Source organism: Mustela nivalis, assembly GCF_964662115.1.
Source record: "Mustela nivalis genome assembly, chromosome: 1".
NCBI lineage: Eukaryota > Metazoa > Chordata > Mammalia > Carnivora > Mustelidae > Mustela > Mustela nivalis.
In genome coordinates, this window is record NC_139020.1 from 7,194,356 (window position 1) to 7,219,843 (window position 25,488).

General features: G+C 40.2%; 1 protein-coding gene across 3 annotated transcripts in view; it reads left to right on the forward strand.

Moving 5' to 3' along the window:
• Positions 1-268: 268 nt before the first annotated feature.
• The window catches only part of KCNJ6 (potassium inwardly rectifying channel subfamily J member 6), a 272,550-nt gene continuing 247,330 nt past the window's right edge, over positions 269-25,488 (forward strand). Inside the window, exons 1-2 of one of the 3 annotated variants that reach the window (XM_082722479.1) lie at positions 269-600; positions 638-836. The gene's annotated coding sequence lies outside the window, so the exon portion shown is untranslated. Of the gene's footprint in view, positions 837-3,022; positions 3,185-25,488 lie in introns of those variants that run through there. The other 2 variants (XM_082722478.1, XM_082722480.1) reach the window with 2 other exon arrangements.

Here is a 25,488-nt window from a genome sequence, read left to right on the forward strand (position 1 = left end):
AAAGTCCCCGAGCGTGGAGCGCCCCGACATCTCCAGCTTCATTTTGGAGGGGTGGGGTTTGGTTCGGTCGCCTCCGCTCCGGCTCGGGTTTGGGAAGGGGCCCGTGAAGTATCCCCGACCTCCGCCCCAACCCGGGGAGGGGAGGGGTATGCGCGGTGGGTGGGCGTCTCCTGACCTCGCGCTCCTCCCCTCCGCGTCCCTGCCCCCTGCCTCTCGCGAACACACTGTGCGGCCGCTTTCCTCCAGCACGCGGCGCTGCGCTCGCTTTTATCCGCGGAGCCGCGCGGGTTCGTGCGCGGCCAGCGGGGCTCAGCCCGTCCGCTGGAATTGAGGAGCATTCATTGAATCTGCGGCTTTCATGACGTCTCTCTGCGTGGCCCATCACTTTTCTCCCAGCCGGGATTTTTTTTTTTTTTTTTTCCGCCACTCTTGCTTTTTTCAAACCCTTCCCTCCACCGGTCTGCCGCCCGCGTCCCTGTCCGACGCACACCCCTCCGCCCCTCCTGTGACCCCGCGCCCAGCCCTCCTCTCCGTTCGCGGCCAGAGGGAGCCAGTTCGCAGACGGCCGCACCTGGCCGGAGAGGTTGGGCGGGTGGAGGGGTGGGGATCCGCGGGAACCGGGAAGCCAGACCCAGAGCTGGGTGCACCGCCAGGAGAATGGAGACTCCTAACAGCCTCCCGGGGCTGATGTGAAATTTGACCATCTGATTCCAGCTTGTCTTTCCTTTTCTTTTTTTATTTTCTCCCCTCACCATCCATCGTGTACTCAATTATCAAATCTTGCTCCGTTCCAAGAGGAGATCATGATTGAGTGAAACCACCCTGTCCGCAGCAAGGTAAGCGGTGCGCTGAGTTGCTCGAAGGCAAGAAGCTGGCACAATCTGGGCAAAACGTTCCGTGCCCTCGGGTCTCCACCTCCCCCTCCCCAGTCTCCGTGGCTGCATGCTTCACTCTGATGAGAAACATGATGCCCAAGTCAAGGGAAAGGCGAGAGAGAAGCCGGTTACATAACGGAAGGGAAATCTGTTTCATAGGGTTTTCATTAGCAACTGAAAACTCGCAAGGGGGGCGGGGAGAGAAGGGGGTCTGCATGCCCCGGGCTCAGAGAAACCCAGGCAGTCATTGCAGGCATCATTTCAACATACGTTGGCAAAGAAGAAATGCACTGATTAACTGGTAGGGGCGGCTTGCGGTGTAGTCATTTACAGTTAGGAAAAGCCCATTGTCTTTATGAAAAGCTGTATCCTTGTTCTTTGCATAGAGGAGAGAGACGGAGACGGAGACAGAGAACATGAGAAGGAGGAAAAGGAAAAGTGAGGGGTGGGGAGAAACCGGCAGAAAATGGGAAACAATAACTTCTAACTGTTGTCTATCAGTAAAACCAAGGATGTGATATGATGGCTACAAACAGTGACTAGGAAGCTCTCCCTAGAAGTAAACTGAATTGTTTTGTAACTGGAAGGGGAAAGAAACCTTCAGATAAAATGAGATGTTTATGGCATTTAGAGGGTTAGACTAATCCGCTGACTTGCTTTCTCCTGGGTATATATTCATGTGCATGAAGACATTAAGCCTGAATTAGTTTTTTTTTAACAGAAATAACATTAGTATTTCCCAACCCCAATAAAACCTTGGGTCAATCCACAGGTATATCTTTTGTACCAACCTCAATATGGAGAGATGCTTAAGGAGGAAACATGGTAATAGGAACAGCCACAGATATGGGGTGAGGTTGATGGAGAAACAAAATACCAGAATTTTCCAAAGAATCCCGCCTCCACTCCCAAAAAAGGAAGAGAGAGAGAAAGGGGGGGAAAAAAACTCCTGTGTTTAGGAGTTGGAAATTCATTATATGTTTAGAGTGTCTCCTGCTTGCTTTTATCCAAAGTCTGATGGTTCGGGGGAGCCTCCACCATATAGGTTGTAATATCACATCCCTACTAGCTCCTCACCCTGCCTACTTTTCTTTTGCTGAAAAACAGAGGAGTGGGATACCCAGGAGCTGATTAGAAAGAAAAAGGGGCTTGCTGTAGTCAGGGCATAGATAACTAAGCTTCGCCCATTTTGCCTGGAGAAAGAAAGAGCTGAGTCTCCATGGCGACCCAGGTGGGAGGGAAGAAGGCAGCTCCAATTACAACAAAAAACATTGGACAAAACTTTCGCAGCCTCAGGCGAAGAAATAAGCCAGTCAGGTATTCTGTGGAGGGTCCCAGGGTATCAGCAGTGCCCAAGTTCCTGCCCGCGACCCTCAAGGGGGCTTCGAGAACTGCCCCGCACCCTTAAACCTCTCAAAGTTGTCCAGAGGCCACGGAGATGGTTCAGGCAGCAGGTTTCGGATTCAGCACCAAGGCCAGAGCACAAGCGCTAGGTTTCCCACCTTCCCGTTGATTACCCCTGCGAATGTTATTAGCTCCTTTGGTGACTGAAGCGATCACTTTCTGTAAATGAACGGTTCTCTTGCCCGTGCAGAATCTGGATATCTGATTATCCACGGAATTGCGTGGGACAGAGAAGCTTGCAAATCATCCATTTCACGCATGGCGGTGCATCAGAGTAACTATTCAAAACCAAGAACACTGAAGCAGCAAAAGATCCAAGTTGAACTGAGAATGGAGAATGATCCTGTCCTCAGGGAAGCAAAGGGGTGCGGTGCACCCACGCACACGCGTACACACACACACACACACACACACACACACACACACACACCAGACCAGTCTCTAATGAGAGTTGTCTAGTTTCAGCCAAGTCCCTTTGGTTTCAAAAGCATCCATTCATTTCTTACCCTCTCACTGTCCTCTGTACTTTTTGTCGGGCTTAGATGACAGAAAGACTGTGGGAGCATCCTGTCAGTGAGACAGCAGTTAACCAAATCCTTTCGAGGGGTCCTGAGATCCTGGAGGGCAGAGAAATAAAATACTCTTAGTCCAGACCTGACACACTTTCTAAAAGAACTGATGAGCTCCAGGGAAGGGAAGAGAGTATGCTAGTAGGTGAGAAGCAGTAACTGTATCTTTAAGGCAGCATGTGAGTAGGGCAGCTACATTTCCAAGGTTGTAGGGCATAGGAAACTGGGAGACGAGACCGAGTCACTTCTCTTAATAGAAACAAGGAAGAAACTGTGCAAGAGGGGAGGATTTATTATAACTCAAGTTCTGTTTCAGCATTCATTGAGAGAAAACAGGTAAGTCTCTCTCGCCATTCTGCCTTCACCTGGGGCAAAGCTGGTCTCTGTCCTGCTGTCCTCATCTTTGGTCTTAAATCCTCAGACCCCCCCAATACAGATGAGGAAAAATAGTGGAGGAAGGTGCAGTCACATTTCTAATAGACTGTTTTTGTGAATAGAATCCAGGTGTTACAAGGTATGGTTTGAATTGCAAAGCCCAGTCAAAGTTTGACAACTGGTTGGAGATACTGAGTACCTTTACAATACACTGGGTTGCTTTTCTCTTTTGAGGATGCACTTATGTGTGTGTGTGTGTGTGTGTGTGTGTGTGTGTGTGTGTGTTTAGTCTTGAGCTGGTTCTGCTTTGTTCTCTCCAAATGAGAGCAATCCTGGTTTTCTTTGCTGGCTTTTGCAACTGTGGCTGTGCCATTGCTTTCTAAAGGTGATATGCACAGAGCACTCAGGACTTGGTTAAAGCAGTGTGCTTATACCTTCCAGTTTTTGTTTTTTGTCGTTTGTTTTTCATGATCTCTATTGAAGGCAGAAGCAATCTATTCCAAACCTGGTTAAAAGACAAGATGTTACACTATTTCTTCCATTTCAGTTCCTGATGGATATTGATAAGTTTATCCGTGATGTAATTTATTAAAAGAGTTGCTATCTAAAGTAGAGAGAAATGGTGCATGGAGTACTGTTAGGACTTGAAGCAACTATACCTTGGCTTTTCTCCATCTCATATTATCAGCAGAAGAGAAGTAGAGATTAGTTATGAAGATAAAGCCATATAAGAATATAGGTCATTACATTAAAAAGATCATTTATCATGTATTTGTGAGTTCTAAAGCTCAATTTCTCTCATGAATTAAAAAAAAAAGATGGGAATATAAATGATCTAGGATCTAGGTATAGATCATTTATACTGGTAGATTCTGTGTTCTGGTAGATTCTATGTTCATATATTCGGTGCTAATTTTTCAAACTAGGACTTGCTTTCTTCTTCTTCTTGGGGGGCTAATTGCTAAGCAAAGCATCACTATGCCCTAATGGCAGTCAATGGCATACTCCAAAATAATTAGTCTACCCATTTCAAGTAAGATTTGTTAAGGAGACTTAAAATTAATCCCTGTGCACTGGGAACCTTTTTATAATATTTTTAAAATAATTTTGACACCTAACCCTGGTATTTCCTAAGCATTGGTAAATAAGGTATATTAACTTTTATGACCCAGGTCTTTATTTAATACATAGGACTTCTTATAGGCTATTTCCTTTGAGTATAAAGAAATGTTTTAATTCACTCTCAAATTTCCCCCCATCTTACAAACTATATCTGCTCTACAGGATAAAAGAAAATAAAACATCAGAAGAGCTGTTTAATAAGCAATAGAAAAAAATTTATTGGCAATTAAAAATAAATAAAATGCTCTTATTGAAGCTTAACCCCATTCACTGATTTTCATAGGTAGAAAGTGCTGCTTTTTTCAAAGGTTGAATCTTGGTTTTGTGAATCTTCACGGAATTAAGATAAAGCCTCCTTATCAATATGGGCAAGTAGGCAAGGTGAAGCCCTTTTTCAATAACTCTTACAAATGATATGTAAGAATATGTAGATTAATAAGGGAAAGAGACCAGAGAGCATCAGAACAAGGGGAAGGAAGCTAGGGGGAAAGGCTAGCATTTACGGCTACTATACTTTTACCAGCATGAAAGTAATGACACTTCTGAAACCAAGGGTTTTTTTGTTTGTTTTTTAACTCATTGTAATAGGACTTCAAGGCTCATGGAACTGAGATGCTTAAATGTAAACAACTTTGGATTTATAGCTTATTGAGATGGCATTTATTGTTTCTTTCCTTTATTTCAAATGTCATTTTAAATATCAAAGGAGAATTGATTCACTCTGGATTTTTTCAGAATTATTAAATTTAATATCAATTAAAGGGAAATTGGTAGTTAAGTTGAAAAATCATCAAGATACTTGTCAAATTAAAGTTTTCTTTTTAGTTGTAGTTTGAGTGCTCAGGGAGATAAAAAAATAAAATACAACCATATGGGATAATACATTTTATAATGTATATTAAATAATTAGCTCTAGAAATAATTAAGATCCTTAAACAAAGAAAAGATCATCATAAGTATAGTTAGTGCTCTAATGATATTCTGATAAAGTACTAGAATATATACATACTTGATATCATTTTATTAGCACTAATTAATAACACAAAGTTATTTCTCTCAAATAAAGAAGGACAATGTCATCTTCTGTTTTCTGAGGGGTAATTGATGTATAATATTGTATTAGCTTCAGGCATACAACATAGTTACTTGACATTTGTATACACTGTGAACTGATCATCACAGTAAGTTCACTTACCAACTATAAACCTACAAAATTAATACAATATTATGATTATATTCCCCATGCTGTATATTATACAACCACGACTTACTTATTTTATAAGTGGAAGTTTTATTTCTTAATCCTGTTCAGCCAGTTCATTCCTACAAACCATCCCCACCCCCTGCAACCACCAATCTATTGTCTGTATCTGTGTGACAAGGTTTTGTTGGTTTTGTTTTGTAGATTCAGCATGCAGTATTTGTCTTTCTGTGTCTGACATATTTTGCTTGCAAAATACACTGATGACCCATCCATGTTGTTGCAAATGATAAGATTTCATTCTTTTTTGTGGCTAGGTAATATTCCATTGTAAATATACACCACATTTTCTTTATTCATTCATTTATCAGTAGACACTTAGGTTGTTTCCCTATCTTGGCTTTTGGAAATAATGTTGCAGAGAACAAAAGGGTACATATGTCTTTTAAAATTTTGGATTTTTCAAATAGGTACCCAGTAGTAGAATTGCTGGGTCTTATAGTGGTCCTATTTTTTATTTTTTGAGAAAGCTCTGTACTGTTTTCCACAGTGGTTGTGCCAATTTTTGTTCCCACAACAGAGCTCAAGAGTTCCCTTTTCTCCACATTCTCACCAACACTAATTATTTCTTGTCTTAATCATATTAGACATTTTGATTTGGCGTGTGGTCTTTATTTGCATTTTCCTGATGATTAGTGATGCTGACCACCTCTTCTTGTGCATGTTGGCCATCTGTATGTCTTCTTTGGAAAAAAGTCTATTCAGATTTTCTGCTCATTTTTTAACCAGATGATTTTTGCTATTGAGTTATATAACTTTTTAAATACATTTTGGATATTAACCTCTTATTGAATAGGTGACTTGCAAATATCTTCTCCCATTCAGTAGGTTGCCTTTTCATTTTGTTGAAGGTTTCCTTCACTGTGCATAAGCTTTTTAGTTTGATACAGTCTCATTGTTTATTTTTGGTTTTGTTTCCCTTGCTTTTGGAGACAGATCTAAAAAACATTGCTAAGACCAATGTCAAGAAGCTTACTGTCAATGTTTTCTAGAAGTCTTATGGTTTCATGTCTTAAATTCAAGTTTTTAATCCAATTTGAGTTGATGTTTATATATGTTGTAAGATAGTGGTCCAGTTTCATTCTTTTGCATGTAGCTGTAGCTCTTCAATTTTCCCAACACCTCATTGAAGAGACTGTCCATTCTCCATTCTATATTCTTGCCTCTTTTCTTACAAATTGACCACAGATGTGAGGGCTTATTTCTGGGCTCTCTGTTCTGTTCTTTTGATCTATATGTCTGTTTTTATGCCAATACCACACAGTTTTGATTAATATCAATTTGTAGAATAGTTTGGAATCATGGAGGATGACACCTCTAGCTTTGTTCTTCTTTCCCAACATTGTCTAGAATTATTTGTTTTAGTTCTATAAAAAATGTCATTAGACTTTTGATAGGGATTGCATTGAATCTGTAGATTGCTCTGGTTATTGAACATCTTAACATATTAATTCCTCCAACTTATAGGCATGGAATATCTATTTATTTATTTATTTATTCATTCATTCATTCATTCATTCATTCATTTATTTATGTCTTATTTATTTATTTTTTTATTTATTTTAAAATTTTTATTTAAATTCCAGTTAGTTAACATACAGTGTAATACTAGTTTCGGGTGTACAATATAGTGATTCAATAAGTCCATACAACACTCGGTGCTCAGTATACCAAAGGCCCTTGTTAATCCCCATCCTCTAATTTCATCCATCCCCCCACCCACTTCCCCTCTGGTAACTATTAGTTTGCTTTATATAATTGAGAGTCTGTTTCTTCATTTGCCTCTCTCTTTTTTCTTCCCTTTGCTCATTTGTTTTGTTTCTTAAATCCACATTTGAGTGAAATCATATGGTATTTATCTTTCTCTGGCTTATTTTACTTAGCATAATACTGTCTAGCTCCATCCATGCTGTTGCAAATGGCAATATTTCATTTTTTATGGCTGAGTAATATTCCATTGTATATAGAAAGCACATCTTCTTTATCCACTCATCAATTGATGGACATTTAATCTGTTTCCGTAATTTGGCTATTGCAGATAATGCTGCTATAATCATTGATATACATATATCCCTTTGAGTTAGTGCTTTCTTTTTAGGTCATTTTTTAATTTTTTAAATTTTTGTTGTGTTATGTTACTCACAATACAATGCATCTTTAGTTTTTGATGTAGTGTTCCAAGATTCATTGTTTACCTATAACACACAGTGCTCCATGCAATACATGCCCTCCTAAATATCCACCATCAGACTCACCTATCTCTCCATCCCACACCCCTCTAAAACCCTCTGTTTGTTTCTTTGAGTCCATAGTGTCTTATGGTATGTCTCACCTTCTGAATTCCCCTCTTTCACTTTTCCTTTCTTTCTCCTTATGTCCTCCATGTTGTTCCTTATGTTCCAGAAAAATGAAATCTTATGATAATTGACTTTCTCTGCTTGACTTATTTCATCCTCCAGTCCCATCCATGTTGATGCTAAAGTTGGGTATTCATCCTTTTTGATGGCTGAGTGATATTTCATTGTATATATGGACCACATCTTCTTTATCCATTCGTCTGTTGAAGGGCATCTTGGATCTTTCCACAGTTTGGCTATTGTGGACATTCCTGCTATGAATATTGGGGTACTTATGGCCTTTATTTACACTATATTTGTATCTTTGAGGTAGATACCCAGAACTGCAATTGCCAGGTCAGAGGATAGCTCTATTTTTAATTTTTGGAGGACTCTCCACACTGTTTTCCAGAGTGGCTGCACCAACTTGCATTCCCACCAACAGTGTAAGAGGATTCCCCTTTCTCCACATCCTCTCCAACATTTCTTGTTTCCTGTCTTGTTAATCTTTGCTATTCTAACTAGTGTAAGGTGTTATCTCAATATGGTTTTGATTTTAATTTCTCTGATGGCTAATGATAATGAATATTTTTTCATAGGTCTGTTAGCCATTTGGATGTCTTCATTGGAGAAGTGCAGGCTCATGTCTTTCATCAGTGTCTTATAGTTTTCAGTATACAGGTCTTTCACCTTATTAGTTAAGTTTATTTCCAGGGATTTTATTAAGTTGAAGAACATTTCCTCTATACTAACTTTGTTGAGAGTTTTTATCATAGGCAGTTGTTGAATTTCACCAAATGTTTTTTCTGCATTTTTTGAGATGACCATCTGATTTTATCCTTCATTTTGTTAATGTGGTCTATCACACTGATTAATTTGCAGTTGAACCATCCTTGCATCCCTGGAATAAATCCCATTGATCTTGGTCTATGATCCTTTTAATGTATTGTTGACTTTAGTTTGCTCATTTTTTTGAGGATTTTTCATATATATTCATCAGGGATATTGGCCTATAATTTTCTTTTTTTGTAGTGCTCTTGTCTGGTTTAGGTATCAGGGTAACACTAATCTTGCAAAATGAGTTTGGAAGCTTTCTCTCCTCTTCAATTTTTGGGAAGAGTTTGAGGATAGGTATTAAATCTTGTTTGAATGTTTGGTAGAATTCACTAGTGAAACTGTGCTTGTGTTTGTTAGGAGGTTTTTAATTATTGATTTAATCTCCTTACTGGTAATCAGCCTCTTCAGATTTTCTATTTCTTCCTATTCAATATTGGAAGATTGTAAATTTCTAGAAATGTATCCATTTCTTCCAAGTTTTTCAATTTGTTGGTGTATAATTTTCCATCATAGTCTCTTATGATCTTTAACATTTCTGTGCTATTGGGTGTAACTTCTCTTATATTTCTGACATTATTAATTTGAGCCCTCTCTCTTTTTCTCTTGGTGAATCTAGCTAGAGGCTTGTCAATTTGTTTCTCTTTGTTAAAGAACCAGCTCTTAATTTCACTGATTTTTTTAAAATTGTCTTTTAGTCTCTATTCCATTTATTTCCACTCTGATCCTTATTATTTTCTTCCTTCTACAAACTTTAGTCTTTGTTTGTTCTTCTTTTCTTAGTTCCTGTAGAAGTAAATTTAAATTGTTTGAGATTTTTCTTGCTTCTTGAGATAGGCCTATATTGCTATGAACTTACCTCTTAGAACTGCTTTTGCTGCATCCCATAGGTTTTAATATGGCATATTTCTATTTCCATTTGTTTCCAAGTATTTTTGCATTTCTCCTTTGACATCTTCTATGACCCAGTAGTTCTTCAAAATATATTGTTTAATTTCAGTGTCTTTATAGGTTTTTCAGCTTTCTTATTGTAATTGATTTTTAGTTTCATACCATTGTGGTTGGAAAAAATGATTGATATTATTTCAGTCTTCTTGTATTTATTTAGATTTATTTTTGTAACCTAACATGTGATCTATCCTGGAAAATATTCCATGAGAACTTGAGAAGAAAGTCTATTCTGTAGTTTTTGGATGGAATTGCTCTGTATATATCTATTAAGTCCATTTGGTCTAATGTACCATTTAAGACCAATATTTTCCAAATTATTTTCTGTCTGGATGAGTTATAAGTTCATTGATGTCAATGGAATGCTAAAATTGCTTACTATTGTTGTATTACTGTCAATTTCTACCTTTAGGTCTGTTCATCTTTTTTTTAATATGCTTTTATACTCTTAAGTTGGAGATATCTTTATTGATAAATAGATAGCTATCTATCAATAAAGATATCTCCAACTTAAGATATATATATATATATATATATATATAGAGAGAGAGAGAGAGAGAGAGAGTTATATATATAGTTATATATCTCTATCTATAGATAGATAGATAGATATGTCATAGTGCCTCTCTTTGTCTTTTATATCTTTGTCTAATATAAGTACACCTATACCATCTTTCTTTTCATTTCCATTTCCATGAAGTATCTTTTTTTATCTCTTTGCTTTTAGTCAATGTGCATCCTTACTTCTGAAGTGTATTTCTTATAGGTAGCATATAGATATCTTTTTTAATCCCTTCAACGACTTTATGTCTTTTGATTAGAGAATTTAGTCCATTCATATTTAAAGTAATTATTGATAGATATGTACTTATTTCAGTTTTGTCCATTGTTTTCTGGTTGTTTGTAGTTCTTCTCTGTTCCTTTTTTTCTCTTTCTCTCTTGCCTTGCGGTTTGATGACTTTCTTGATCATTGTGCTTGGATTCATTTCTCATTTTCTTTTGTGTATTTACTGTAAGTTTTTGGTTTGTGATTACCGTGAAGTTCACATATGTCATGTATGTATAAAATAGTATTTTAAGTTGATAGCAATTTAAATTTGAACACATCTCAAAACTCTATATTTTGACTCCCCTTCTATGTTTTATGTTTTGATGTCACTTTTTATATCTTTTTAAATTTCTGTATACCTTAAACTATATTGTAGTTTTAGTTAATTTCACTACTTTTTTCTTTTAACTTTTTTAGTCCTTTATGAGTGATTAATCCACTACCTTCACTGTATATCTACCTTTTCCAGTGAGGTTTTTACTTTGTGGGATTTTTTTTTATTATTTATTAGTGCCACGTTTTTTCAGCTTAAAGAAGTCCCTTTAATATTTTTATAAGGCTGGTTTAGTAGTGATAAACTCCTTTAGCTTTTGCTTATCTAATAAACTCTCTCTTTTTCAAATCTAAATAAATTTGATATTTCTGTTTCCTCATTTTGTTTGACTGTTTGTTTCTATGTATTAAGCCAAATAACTAACTCTCACAGGCCTGAAGGAGTGGCCATATGGAGATTATAAAGCTTCTTGTTCAACCTTGTTCTAGGTCTTGGCTGTTCCTTGAAACTTTGTGATGGTCTAAGTTGCCTGAGTTATTATTAATATGCCCCTATTCTTGAGGATGCACTGAGATTTGTCAGTGTTCTAAGGGGAAGAATTGTTTAACATCTAGTTTGAAGATAATTGAAAGCCAGATCCCAGGCAGTCCTTTTTACAATATGTAAATATATACAGTTTGTGGGAATACAAGCATAATCCCTGTTGGCCTCCAGATCAGGAGATCTGGAAGTCTCCACTGAGCAACAGTTGCAAAAATTGGGCCTTTAGACAAGTGTATAAGCTTTCCAGGAAATCTCTTTGAGCTGTGGGTAAGCTAAGGGAGTTCATGATGGTGGTGTCTCTCTGCTTTTGTTCCCTGGGTATGCTGTTTTAGCCCCTTGGATGTGTAGGAAACATGAGGCTTGTCCCTCATACTGAAGCTCCAGGTTTCAGTAAATAGGCCCTTTTCACAGTAGGACTGAAGTGTTTCTCTGCTGTCTGTTTAGTACCCTAGGGTAGTGGCCCACCAAAGAGCTATCTTTCTACTTGTAACAGTCCTATAGAGCTCTATAATGCCAATTCTTGTGGCCACCAGAGTCAGGTGATCAAGGAGTGTGCCCTGTGTGGGTTGAATGTGCCTTCTGATCTTAGCAAGGCACTGGAGATTGTAGTGTCAAGCAAACTCAGTGGTTTCAGAAAAGTAGTGGGAAAACATCTTGTCTGCACAAGCCTGTGAGCTTCAGCAGTGCAGCAAGAATGTGCCTTCTCGGGGTGCCTGGGTGGCTCAGTGGGATAAAGCCTCTGCCTTTGGCTCGGGTCGTGATCTCAGGGTCCTGGGATCGAGCCCCACATCAGGCTCTCTGCTCAGTGAGGAGCCTGCTTCCTCCTCTTTCTCTGCCTGCCCCTTTGCCTACTTGTGATCTCTATCTATTCAAATAAATAAATAAAATCTTAAAAAAAAAAAAAAAGAATGTGCCTTCTCTGAGTGCCTGTATCAGCTTTAGGCTAGGAGTAGGAGAATGCTGTGACCACCAGCACTGCCAGCCCCAGCCAGGGAGCAGGGGAGTGTTGCAACTGCTTGCACTCTCTAGTCATAGCAAGCAACTCTGACCTTCCAAGCAAGTTAGTGGGAGGGTGTCTTGTCTGATTTCACTTGCCTGTACCAGCAGGCTAGGGGGAGTGTGCAACAATGGTGTCCCCCAGCACCTTCATTTCCTGGGAACATCTCACCTGTGTCCTGCCCCTCTAGCAGATGTCTCCAGACCAGCAAATGAATCTCCCTCACATATAATCTTGGTACTTTTCAAACTGCTGCTTTCTGTTTGGTCTGGAGTGATTGAGACCATACCCCAGCCCTTCAAGAGGGGAATCTCAGTTTCCTTATAGCATTTTGGGACTTCCGGACATCAGCCTGATTGTTCTCCAAGCCAGACATTCTAAGGGCTGTCTTTCTGGTACAGCTCCCAGAGGTTAGGTTACCCAATGTGGGGCACCAACCTCTCACTCAAAAAGAAATACCTCTCTGGTAAGATCCTTATCCACTGTGTGTTGCTGCACTGAGGTGGGGGGGGGGGGCTTCTTTAAGACTGTGTCTCTGCCTCTCTTATCCATCTTAATATGGTCCTTTTATTCCTTGTGGAAAGCAGTTCACCTAGTTTTGAAATCTTTTTTCAAAAGAAAATGATCCATATGTAGCTGTAGATTTGGTATGTCTGTGGGAAGAAGTGTGTTCACAATCTTCACATGCTGCCATCTTGGTTCCTGTGCTCTTAGGACAATGTCATCTTAAAAAGAATAAAGAATATTCAGTATTCCCTAAACCGTCTGTAGCCTTGATCTAGCCATACCTCCTAATCAATTGTAGATATTTGTTTATTTATTAATGAACTGACTAGTTATTCAAACAAATCTTGAGAGAGTGATTTTGTATCATGTTCAAATGACCATTCAAATCTTTATCTTGTCTGGATGCATTAAGGCATCAATCAACTTTTCTAATTATAATGTATGATGTTAACCCCACATATTTAACAAATAGCTCTTTAAGTCATGTCTCTACAGATTTATCCAGGTCCGATTAAGCCCCCAAGCGTCTTCAGTCTATGTGCTTAAAACCAGAGACCATACAGTACTGGTTGTTCCTTCAGAGAACAGTTTTTGACTGATATTCACCACCAGTCAGATTCCTGGTCACAGAGACGTGGCTTCTAGTGTGAACACTTTACAAAATTCACCAGTAAGTGGATCTATGGATAAAAAGATCCACATCCTTGCCAACAATTGTTTTGTGGCACTAAATCTAAACATATTACATGCAAAGTGAGAGACAAATCTATGAATAAAGTTTGAATCCTGGTGCTGTTGCAGTTTCCTCTTTAAACTTATAGGCATCCACTTTCTCCTTACCCAGGATGAGAGTTGATTTTTTTTTTTTTTGATGCTTTAATTTTCCTCATATCATCCAACAGGAATGTATGTGAATGTGACATTGTGCTTGGGAGGTGTTATTCAGTGGTGAAGAACACAGGCTCTGGCATCTAACTAACTGCATTTGCATCAAGCTCTAAGTATTAGTCAGCTTTTACTAGCTTTGGTGCAGTAACAGCAATCTCAACATCCCAGTGGCTTACGAAACAAAGGTTTATTTCTCCCTCAAGCTGCATACCTTTGCTGGTCAGCTATGGCCCTGCACTACTGTATCTTTCTAATTCTGATTTCCAAGCTGAGAGATCAGTCTGATTTGGGGCATTCCATGCTAGCCTCAGAGTGGGAAGAGAATGACAGATTAAGCAAGGACTCTTAAGAAGTCCTGCTCAGGGATGGCTCAGGTTATCCACTCACAGTCCTTGGACCAAAAGCCGGTCACGCGTCATACCAATGCTGATGTGACAATGAGATGGAGAGGCATATGTCTCCCACTGAGGCACCTACATATAACAGCAGGTGCAGACATATAATCTTCTTATGAAGAGGGAAGTCAATAATTGGGGACAATTATATAATCCACTACACTCATTACATGACCTTGCTTCACTTTAATCTCTTGGTTTGCCTATCTATAAAATAAAAATAAGGGTGTCTAGTCCAGAAATGTTATGAGGATTAATGTGACAATGTAAGGTTCCTAGCATCATGTCCAGCACAAAGTATGCACTTTATAAATAATAGATGCTGTTATTCATTTGCTACAAAGTGGCATTAAATGTGGTCCTCAGTGAGACCCACAATTAATACAGATTAATTAGATAGATGTTGTAATAGAAAATCCCTAAATATCAACAGTTTAGCAAAACAGAAGGTTATTTTCATTCTGGTAAATCTAATTGGCTGGTACCATAGAGGAACCACATACAGGAGATTCTTCATGATCCAGGCCTGGAAGTAACATATATCACTTCTGCCATTTTCTGTGGCCATATCTAACTGCAACAGTAGCTGAAAATTGTAGTTTAGCTCTGTGCCCAGGAGGGAAGTACACTGGTGGGGTAAGCATACTAGAGTCTTTGGATAGATATCCATTTTTGTTTTGTTTTATTTCGTTTTTTATTTGTCAAAGAGAGAGCACATATGGGGAGCAGCAGGCAGAGGGAGAACCAAGCAAGGAGCCCATTGCGGGACTTGATCCCAGGACCTTTGGATCATGACCTGAACCACCCAGGCGTCCTGATATCTAATGTTAAATATGCCGATTCAACTATTTTATTTATTTATTTTTTTTTTCAGTGTTCCAGAGTTCATTGTTTATGCACTACACCCAGTGCTCCATGCAATATGCGCCCTCCTTAATACCCACCACCAGGCTCACCCAAGCCCCCCAATCCCCTCCCCTCCAAAACCCTCAGTTTGTTTCTCAGCACTCACAGTCTCTCATGGCTCGTCTACCCCTCTGGTTTCCCCCAACTCCCTTCTCCTCTCCATCTCCCCATGTCCTCCATGTTATTCCTTATGCTCCACAAGTAAGTGATTTGACTATTTTAATACCAGTGTCTGGCATCAAAGAAATATATCTAGTGTGGGTCAGGAAAAAGTGGGGCAGGACAAATGATTTGTCCCAGTGGTGAAAAAATCCAAGGTGGAAACAGTATTTTGTTGAGCTCTTGTTCATTCCTCAGTGCGTATATATTTTTTTAAATAAATTAGTTGGGGTCTTTTACTTTGGAATGTGTATATCGGATGCTTACAAAAGAAATGTAAATTTATATTGTTTGACTTCTGGTAGCTGAGCCATTAAAGTAGACACAAAGAAGAGTTGACTTCACAACCCTTGCTTGGGAGCAAGTTTCTGATCTTAACAGTTACATCCACATTGTGTCTAAGAATGCTCAAGAATTAGATGCCATCTTCCAATCTCTCAAGCTTGCTGTTGACTAGCAATTTGCATTTTGTCTTGAATATCATAAACATCTATAGGTTAGACACATACTCTAAGTTTAGGGTGAATTAACATAACAATAGTTTGCGTTTTCCTCAAAATAAACCATATAATTTGTAAGTAGTCTCTGAGAATTCCTGCTTCCCTCCAGGAGAGCAGGTACCCTTGGAAACTAAAATCTACACCTTCTCCCTGGAAGGGAGACACAATCTAGAAAAGATAAGTATCAGGTGAAGACATATAAGAAAGCCATGAGAGAAAGAGGCAGAAGAAATATGGTGGCAACCCATGATGCTTCCAGCTGCCCTCATGCCCCACCCTCCAGGGTGGGTGACAGAGCCAAAGTCCATTCATGAAGGGCCCAAGGTCACCAACCTGGAATAATGACTATCCCTTATCTATGCTAGTCCTTCTGTGGGGCAGCTATACCACATTAAAGAACTCTTGAACACCCTAAATATCTTGCTATCCTAACATGAATAATGTCTTACAGTAGAGCTTCTGATTAACAAAGAGAGTGTTTTCAAGGTATATTTCACTACTATCTCATTTCATTTCAACTTAAAATAGACATAACCCAACTCAGTCATGTGCAGAAGGGAGTAATCAGCATGGTAGGTAAGTCCAAACCACGTAATATGGGAATAAGATGAAGAAATTGTGAATGCTTCCCCTAGAGAACACTTAGGTGTAGGGAGGCATGAGAGTTGTTTTCAGGTATCCTGATATTTTAAGATAAAGGAGAGATTAGAATTAGAAGGGTTCTGGTAAGCTCTAAGAAATACAAGTAGGACCCAGTAGTGGAAGCTACAAAGTGACACATAAAAAAGAATCTTCTGCAGTCAGAGCTGGGAAGAGGCAATAGGATCTGCCCTCTCCATTGGCACAGCTGTGAATTCCCCATCACTGGAAGGCAAAAAGAAGCCGGGGGAGCCAAGAAATGACATTGGAGTGCATGTCTTTTGAAATCTCTGCTACAAAAAGTACTTGCAATTCTCCTGACAGTGGTGACCACCTTCAGGTCAGTCAACATATCACACTGGACCTCAGCACTTTATGTGACCATGGCTTTATTATTGGGGATCTACCATTTCTCTATAAAAGAAATAGGTTCTATTTTGCCAAATGACACTTTGGTCCATACATGAAATGTGTGGTCAGTGAGAGCAAGCCTGGAATATAGTGACCACATGACTAAGCTACAGGTCTGTTGAACTCCCCACCCATGGGAAAGACTTACCTCTGCTTTATGTTTTCCATACAATTCTACTCTCAGTCAACATACAGGGACTGATATAGCTCTTTGGAGGCTTCTCCCAGTGCTCTAAACTTATTTGTGAATAGCCTCATGTTCTTTTCAGAGTTGGGACTCCTGACACATCAGCCAGAGTACATTTCAGATTTGTGGACATCTCTTATGTGCCAAATATGATGCTAGTAAGATAGAATTCCCACTCCAAAAAAAAAAAATGCAGTTTTGGTAATAGCAAAGAAGGGATGGATTTCTTTTTCAGCTATATCCTGAAATCTCACTAGTGAATACTAAATATATACACACCGCCTTGAATTTTCATCAGCCCACCTGGTGTGTCCAGGCCGACAGCAGGGAAGTATCTAAACAGAGAGGACACAAATAGGGAGGCAAATAAGGAGCCTATTATAGGTGTGCTGTCAAAAAAGGTACTCCTTCATTGAGAAGGAGGCTGAATTAGGTAGCTCCCATTCTCAGCAACAGCTAAGGAGTGTTGAACCCCAAACCAGCATCACTCTTGCTTCCTCTCTGACCACAGGTGAGTCTCTGGACATAGAGAAGCATCAGAGCTGACAGAAGTCAGTTTATGCCAGTGGTTCCCAGAGTGTGTCCCTGAACCTGCAGGAGCAGCAGTGTCACCAGGGAAACTAGTTATAAATACACATTCTCAAGCTCACCCTCAGACCCCATGAATTCGAAATTCTGGGGATGTGGCCAACCAGTTGAATATCACCCTTAGGAATTCTGAAGCACAGGAAAGTTTAAGAATCACTGCCTTAGATTTCCTTCAAATTTGCTTTGAGGAGGAATTGTAGAAATTTTCCTCAAATTTCTCCCTCTTACAGGGTTTTTCCCATAGTTAATAAAAAAATAAAAATAAACTTGCTCTTCAGACAGGCCTGCGCAGCTGGAGACATGGCATGCCTGCCCTTATCTTCCACCCCATGAGCAGACCTAACCTGGACTCAAAGCCTAGAGGAAAAAGACAAAAACAATAGGCTTTTGTTCCAACAGATAAAATATGCACAATCACACTAAGTGGCAAAGATTATGGACACAAAGCAAGAGCTTCTCTGTTGCTCTCATTGTATAAATAAACTGCTTAGTCTTCTGGAATTCCAGTTAATCCAAGCAGAAGTTTTCTAGTACTTATTGTAAATTAATAGTCTCATCTATTATCCTTTGAATAAAAGACGCCATCAGTGAATAAGAATGGTGTACCCTCGAGAAAAGCGACATTACAAAACACTGAATAGAAGGATTACCATGGCAAACCTCTATGCAGTCAAGTGAAGAATAATAAGAGTTATGTAACATTCACTTTTACTTCAAACATCTCTTGACCATCTGCATATTTCCATAAACTGACCTTTAATGGCTACACCCTGGATGGTCATGGCTCCTTGCACCAGTCAGTCAACAAATCTTTAATGAGTAGCTACTGTGTAAAGAAGACTGAGGCGGAAAAGGGAAGGAAATTTTCTCTTAAAAAAAGAAAATCCTAAGTCCAACCCTCAGAGGCATTGGACTTTAATGAAATAAGAGTATCAGTGAAACACTGTACAACACAAAGAAGCATAGCATTAAACAAGAGAGTGCTGGACTTTAAGTAGAGACTGTTGTCAGTAGAGAATCATCCAAGGATATGGTGGAATGTGAGGAGTTTGGAAGAAGTAGGGTTGTTGTTGTTGTTGTTGTTTTTTAAGATTTTATTTATTTATTTGTCACAGAGAGAGGGAGAGAGAGCGAGCACAGACAGACAGAATGGCAGGCAGAGGCAGAGGGAGAAGCAGGCTCTCTGCCGAGCAAGGAGCCCGATGTGGGACTCGATCCCAGGATGCTGGGATCATGACCTGAGCCGAAGGCAGCCGCTCAACCAACTGAGCCACCCAGGCGTCCCAGAAGTAGGGTTTTGATGGGAAAATGGGAAGAGGGCTTTCCAGACAAGGACTCCATGTGTATCCAGGGAGTATTGGCAGTGAGGGTTCATCAGGCAGAGGTATGGTCCAGTACACCAGGGAGGAATGAGAGCCACGCTTTGGCATAGAACTGGATGTTGTAGATCATTGAGCATTAACTGCTTTGATTAGAGGCTGAGGGGCTGGGAGGAGGACACACAGTAGACTTTAATCTGGCAGCTATGGGCAGGTTGGACTTGAGTGGAAACAGTGAGATTGGGACATGGCTGGACACTGACAGAAAGGGAAGAAGACCAGAATATGCTCAGAGTAGTAAACTGGCAATAGAAGAATCACCTCACTTTAGTACCTTTAGTGGTGCCGAATCAGATTCCTCATGAGCTGGGAGACCAGGCTGATGATAGATTCAGCCCAAAGAAAGCTCTGACATCGCACTCCATGACCAAAAGGGATCACATGTGGCCACAGTCCAGGTACAGAGTGTTGAGATGAATAACTAAGAGAGAGCTGCCACTTGTTACCCTCATGTGCAGGCAAGGGGCTGTGGCATTGAAGAGCATGTCTTCAGGGATTTGTCCTTCCTGAAGCACTGAGGGGGATGCCAAGCATCACAAATTGGTTGCTTATTAATCCTGAAGATGAAGGGACCATTTTATTTTGTGATATATGATGTAGGAAAAGACATTAGTGTTCAAAGCCAATGGCCAAAAAAGAATTCTTGAGATGTCTTTGGTGCAAAAAGGTGATTTTATTAAAACATGGCACAGGGGCGCCTGGGTGGCTCAGTGGGTTAAAGCCTCTGCCTTCGGCTCAGGTCATGATCCCAGGGTTCTGGGATCGAGCCCCGCATCGGGCTCTCTGCTCAGCAGGGAGCCTGCTTCCTCCTCTCTCTCTCTGCCTGCTTCTCTGCCTACTTATGATTTCTGTCTGTCAAATAAATGAATAAAAAAATTAAAAAAAAAAAAACATGGCACAGGACGTCTGGACAGAAAGAGCTGCACTGAGGTCATGAGGAGTGGCCCATGATATACTTTTAAGTTGGGAGGGGGTTAGGGATACTGTAAATCTCGAAGGAATTTTGGAAACAAGATTTCTAGGACCTTGAGGGGGCCTAGCTACTGTTGGGAAAAAGTCATTTATTACTGTATAATAAAACCTTAGTCATGAGACCCTTCAGATGTATATCAGTGGGCCATACGCTTGTGGGATGATTACCAACACGTAGCTTGAGGGATTTGGAGAAAAAGGAAATTTCTAAAGGAACTTTTATGTTAAAGTGGTCTTATAGGATCCTGGGGGTCAGGCTAAAGTTGCCTTTTGCCCTTAGCAAAATATTAACATCAAAGCACTTGTGTCCCTAGAGGAAGGTCGCTCTGCCTGTTTCAAGGACTTGACAGTGGGCTGTAGGTTGTAAGGAAATTTAATACTTTTTCTTCTGCCTGTGTTTCCCACATCAGTGTTGAGCAGAGAAGGGACAGGACTCCTTTCTCATTTACAAAACCAAGGTGCTTGATATTCATCTGACAGTCGTTCGCAATCATGTATGTCAAACTGCAACATTTTCTTTGCCTGTGGAGTAAAAATTACGTAACCCTTTATGGAAGTCCCCAAGGAATTAGCCTGGCTGGCAGGAATGGAGGCTCAAGGCATGTGGCGTCTTAGGTGAATCCTCTCAGTACCTGTCACTAACCTGGAGCTCCCACTGAGCTGCCACCAAAGAGGAAACACAAAATGGGTTTAACATGGACCTGCCTTAGTCTAGGAATAACCTCACCGGCATGACCCACTTCAGCACAATATGAGATGTAGGTCAGATCCAGAACTGCAAAATAAGGGAACACATTTTTATAAGACCTCAAAATAATAAAAATGATGAGCTGTAATACCTTTCTCTCAATGAATTTTATTTTTCAGGGAAATAGTTTATTTAGCGTGCACCATGGAGATAACAGGCTTCATTCTCTGTCCCCGCTGTGCGCATCAGTGAAGTTTATGTGAAATTAGCAGAGCTGAATCTTTGTGAAACTTGGCTATCGTGGGGAGAACAAAGAGGTTATATTGGGCACTGGATAATAATAGTAATTATGTGGGGATCCCAGATCAGGAAGTGCATCTCTCTTGAAAATTTCTGGTTATAAATAATCACCAAAACAATACCAAAGTCCTCCATAATAGCTCACCCGTAAAGTGTATGAAACCTGGATTTTAGAGCAGCTGATAGAGAAGATGATACGGGGTTATAGTGACCCATAGAACTAGTCTGGGATAGAGGAATTTCATGAAAATCCACTAATCATTTTCAAATAAACTAATTTTTGTTACTCAGTTAATAAGATTTTCTTAAAATAACCTATTGTTAAACTATTCTCAAGCTTTTTTGGTTACCTCTAACTAAAGGAAAGTAGATTTTTAGTAGTAGCACGACTAGGAAAGTGGATTTTCCTTTTATTGTTAAAGAAGTATGGGGAGGTTCTTGGCACTGAGGATGGACCCTGAGTGTCTTTGTGAGAACCTGTAACCTTCATTCAGCTGTCCAAGCTCTTGCAATTGAAATCACTGTGGTAGTTCATTCCTTTAGTCATATAAGGAATCTGGACTCAAGCACTCAAGTCCCTTCTTTCCTTGTTAAGTTTCCAGAGGAGTTGTTGGTATTGCTCGAATAAAGTAACCCTGGGTACATGAGGAATGGTAAACAGAGCACCCATTAGGTGGCAAGCCCTACACACCATCCTAGCTTCTTCCTACGCCCAGTTTAGACACAGGGCACCTGGCTGAGTCATTTGTGCCTTATATGCCAACCACAAAACAGATCAAAACACTTCATGCTTTACCACAAGAGTTTATAAATGACCAACAGCATGAGAAAAGACAAGAAAATCCTATTGAGTTGGTGAAGAAAGGGAAAATGTGGAGTAAGGCCTTAAGCATTAGAGAAGGATCTCGGATAGTGATGGGAGGGGGAATGGATAGTTGTTTCCAGTAAGAAAAGAGAGAGAAAAGAGCTCTCAGATATGTGCCCAGATCAGCGGATCTGACACCCTAAATTTGCTTTATAGGAAGGGAGTGTCATTTTTTTTGCTGTCATCTCAGAGAAACCAAAAGGATAAACCAGTGGCTTCTTGAGTTAAATGTCCACATCACTAAATCTGATATACCACCAAAATTCGAAGTCATGCCCTCACCTGAGCTTTTCCCTGTCACTTTGGCACCATTCCATGGGCGTCATCGTGCAGCTGTCTACACAAGCTGATGTGTACCTGCTGGCTTACCTCTCTGCTGGGCTCAGACCTCCTCCCCAACAAGGGTTGGTCTTAGACATCACTGCACCCCCTCTGTGTTGCTCCCCGAGAGTTTTGTCAAAAAGCCATTCAATATATGGTGTTTGAGTAATATTTTTATAACACCTCCACATTCTGATCCAAGGAAGCTGTTGGACACTATTAATATTGTTTAAAAAACAGGGTTGTTGCTGTTGTTTTTGAAAATGAACACAGATCACATTATTCTGTGTAATCTGATTGTAGCCATCTCTAAAAATTCAACAAGAACCCACTGAACGAGAAATAAAATGCCCACATTCTGTATATGGAGGTCAGAGAGGACACATAAGAGGGAAAGGGTTTTTTCTTCTCTTGGAAACTTTTACCAGTGAAAACATCTATTTTAAATGTCACTCAAATGCAATATTTGAATGAAAGAGGAAAAGGAATGAAAGTGTGTTTGAGATGGGACAAAGTGAGTGACATGTACTTCTCTGAGTCATATAAAATTTTGGAGCTCAGTCATTTCCAGGTCACTGGTTTCTGACATGTCTGTATCAGTATTTATATTCTGGATTGCTTTGAAGATCTTCAAAACCTAAGCCCTCATGACGTTCACCACAACCACATTTCCCTTCAAGAAGCCTGAAAGACTGGAGTTACCTCTGAGTCACAGGGTAGAATGAGATTTAACAGACACTGAGCTCTATCAGATGAGTTATTTAACTTCTTTCTATATCAGGTTCATAAAAAGGGATGATTCTAGGGAGAAAGGCAATAAATTAGTAAGCTGTCTTTCCTATGCCCTGCTTCTAAGAGGATATGGGAAATTATAATAAGTAACATAATGATTTGACACTTTTTAAAATGCCAAGTATACAGGGAGGCAGGTGCTACTTAAAGCTTCATTGGTAAGCCTTTAAAGGAGGAATAACTTTATGGTAGAATAATGCCTCAGCGACACCAAGGGCTCCCAGACCAAAAAGAATGAACTGTCCCAGTCCCGCTCACACATCAACATAGGGAGGTGAGCTCATGGTTTAGAAAGATCTTTCACAGCTAAGCTTGAAATCCTAGAAATCCTAGATTGAAATTCTATTTAATCCTGGGTTGAAGAGATAATCAGATAATTCACTTAAAACCAGAACACCTCTGGGGTGCTTGGGTGACTCAGCCAGTTAAGCATCCAACTCTTGATTTCGGCTCAGGTCATAATCTCAGGGTCCTGGATCAAGCCCCACATTGGGCTCTGTGCTCAGCACACAGTTTGCTTGGGATCCTCTCTCTTTTCCCCTCCTCCACCCCTCCTCGAGCTCTCTCTCTTTCAAATAAATAAATAAAACCTTAAAAAAAAAAAAAAGGAACACACCATTCTTGAAGTACATTCAACCATTAAAGTCTTAAAACGACGTCAGTACTGAACCTTGTGAGCCAAATGAGTCTCAAGATGTGTTTAGGCAGACGTGGATGGATGGAGGGGGGCTCTCCGCGTGTTTGCTTGTATAACCCTGCATGTGTGGCTTCTGTGCAGGCGGCACCCTTCAGATCCACCCTGGGGAAGACTTCTACCAGTGGAAATGGACAGATGGTGTATCTTGGGTTGGCCTGACCTCTAGAAACCAAACTTCTCTTTCTCTGAAACTTTAAACTTGCCCGTTTTAACTCTCTCATTGTTTTAACATTTCTACAAAGCAAGAAATGTTTACTGCTACTTTAGAAGATAAATAAATGGTGACATGAAAGAAGTCTGTGCTCATACAGCTGGACTAAAGGCAATAGCTACCATCAACTGATTTTACCTGGGTATTTCCCCCTTATTTGTTGTACAAATAAACTATGCACAATGTAGAAAAATGTGAGAATTCACCTAAGCTAAAAATGGGAGGGGGGAAGGCAGGGAGTCCAGCAGGGAGTTAAGGAAGGAAGAAGAGAGGGAAAAAGGAAAGGGAACAGCACATAAAGTAAATACTTACTTATTTTTTAACTAAAAATAGCTTATTTATGTTTTTCAACTAAAATCGGATCGTTTTATACAATTTTCATTGCCTGCCTTTGTAACTGATAATATATCCTTAACTTCTTTCCAAGTCAGTATCTGGGAGTGTTGGTACATTGGTTTGGTTTCATTTCCTTCTGCTGTGAGCCTCACTCCCTGCCCCTCAGCCACCTCACTGATGCCCCCGTCTGCTCTTAAACAGGATAGGGGCTCCCTACCTCCAGGCCTCTCACTCCAGTTTCCCTTGGTTCCACTGAATCCTTATGGACTTGCCCCCTTTTCGGGGAGGGCTTGCATTTCCACTCCGCGTATCTCTGACCACAGAGACCCTCCACTCCTCTCCACCATCCCTCCTTCTGAAATTTAATTTCTTGCATAGTATTTACTACCTCCTGAGATGCTGTATAAATTAGATGTTGATTTCTGTTATCCTCTCTCTCCTGTTATTACAGGAAGCTCACTGTTATTACTGTAAGCTCACTGGGAGTACCGTTTTTGTCTATTTCGTTCACTGGTTGCGTTAGAGTTCTCTAGAGAAACAGAATATATATATACACACACACATATATATGTAAAGATTTATTATGAGGAATTGGCTCATGCAGTTAGGAAGGCTGGAAAGTCCTGTAATGTGCCATCTGCAAGCTGGACACCCAGGCAAGTGTGTTCTGTGACTCAGACCAGGTCCATAGCCCTGAGAACAAGGAGAGCTGATGACATAAATCCCAGTCCAGAGGCAAGAGAAAATGAGATGAGATGTCACAGCTCAACAATGACGCAGGGAAAAGCGGAAAAATCCCCCCTTCCTCTGCCATTTGTTCTGTTAGGGCCTTCAAAGGATTGGAAGATGCCCCCCATATTGGGGAGAGCAACCTCCTTAGCTGAGTCCACTCAAAGGCTACCCGCATTCCAAAACACCCTCGCAGACACACCAGAAATGTCTAATCTGAGCATCCCAGTCAAGCTGATACATAAAATTAACCATCATGCTGATGTATCCCTAGCGTCGCAAATGTTGCCCAGCACCTAGGAAGTACTCAGTATTGCCGAGTATATGTCGAGCATCATTGTTATGGCTGCGTTGTATGTAATCCTGAAACAGATTTACTATGTAGTTAGCACATCCTTAGTTTTGGACAGGTGGGTTGTTTTCTGTTTTTGTTGTTGTCAACATTGCTATTATAAACATCCTACACACACTGCATCATTGTAAACACTGTATCAGAACGTCTTATTAGTATAAAGTATATAAAGGCACTTGCTGGGTAAAGGGGTACGTGGTTTTTGAAAGCTCTTGTTACAGTTCACCAAACTGCCCTCTAGAAGGCTATACCTGTTTATATATCCCCTCAGCGCCTAGGGAAAGCGCCATCACTAATCC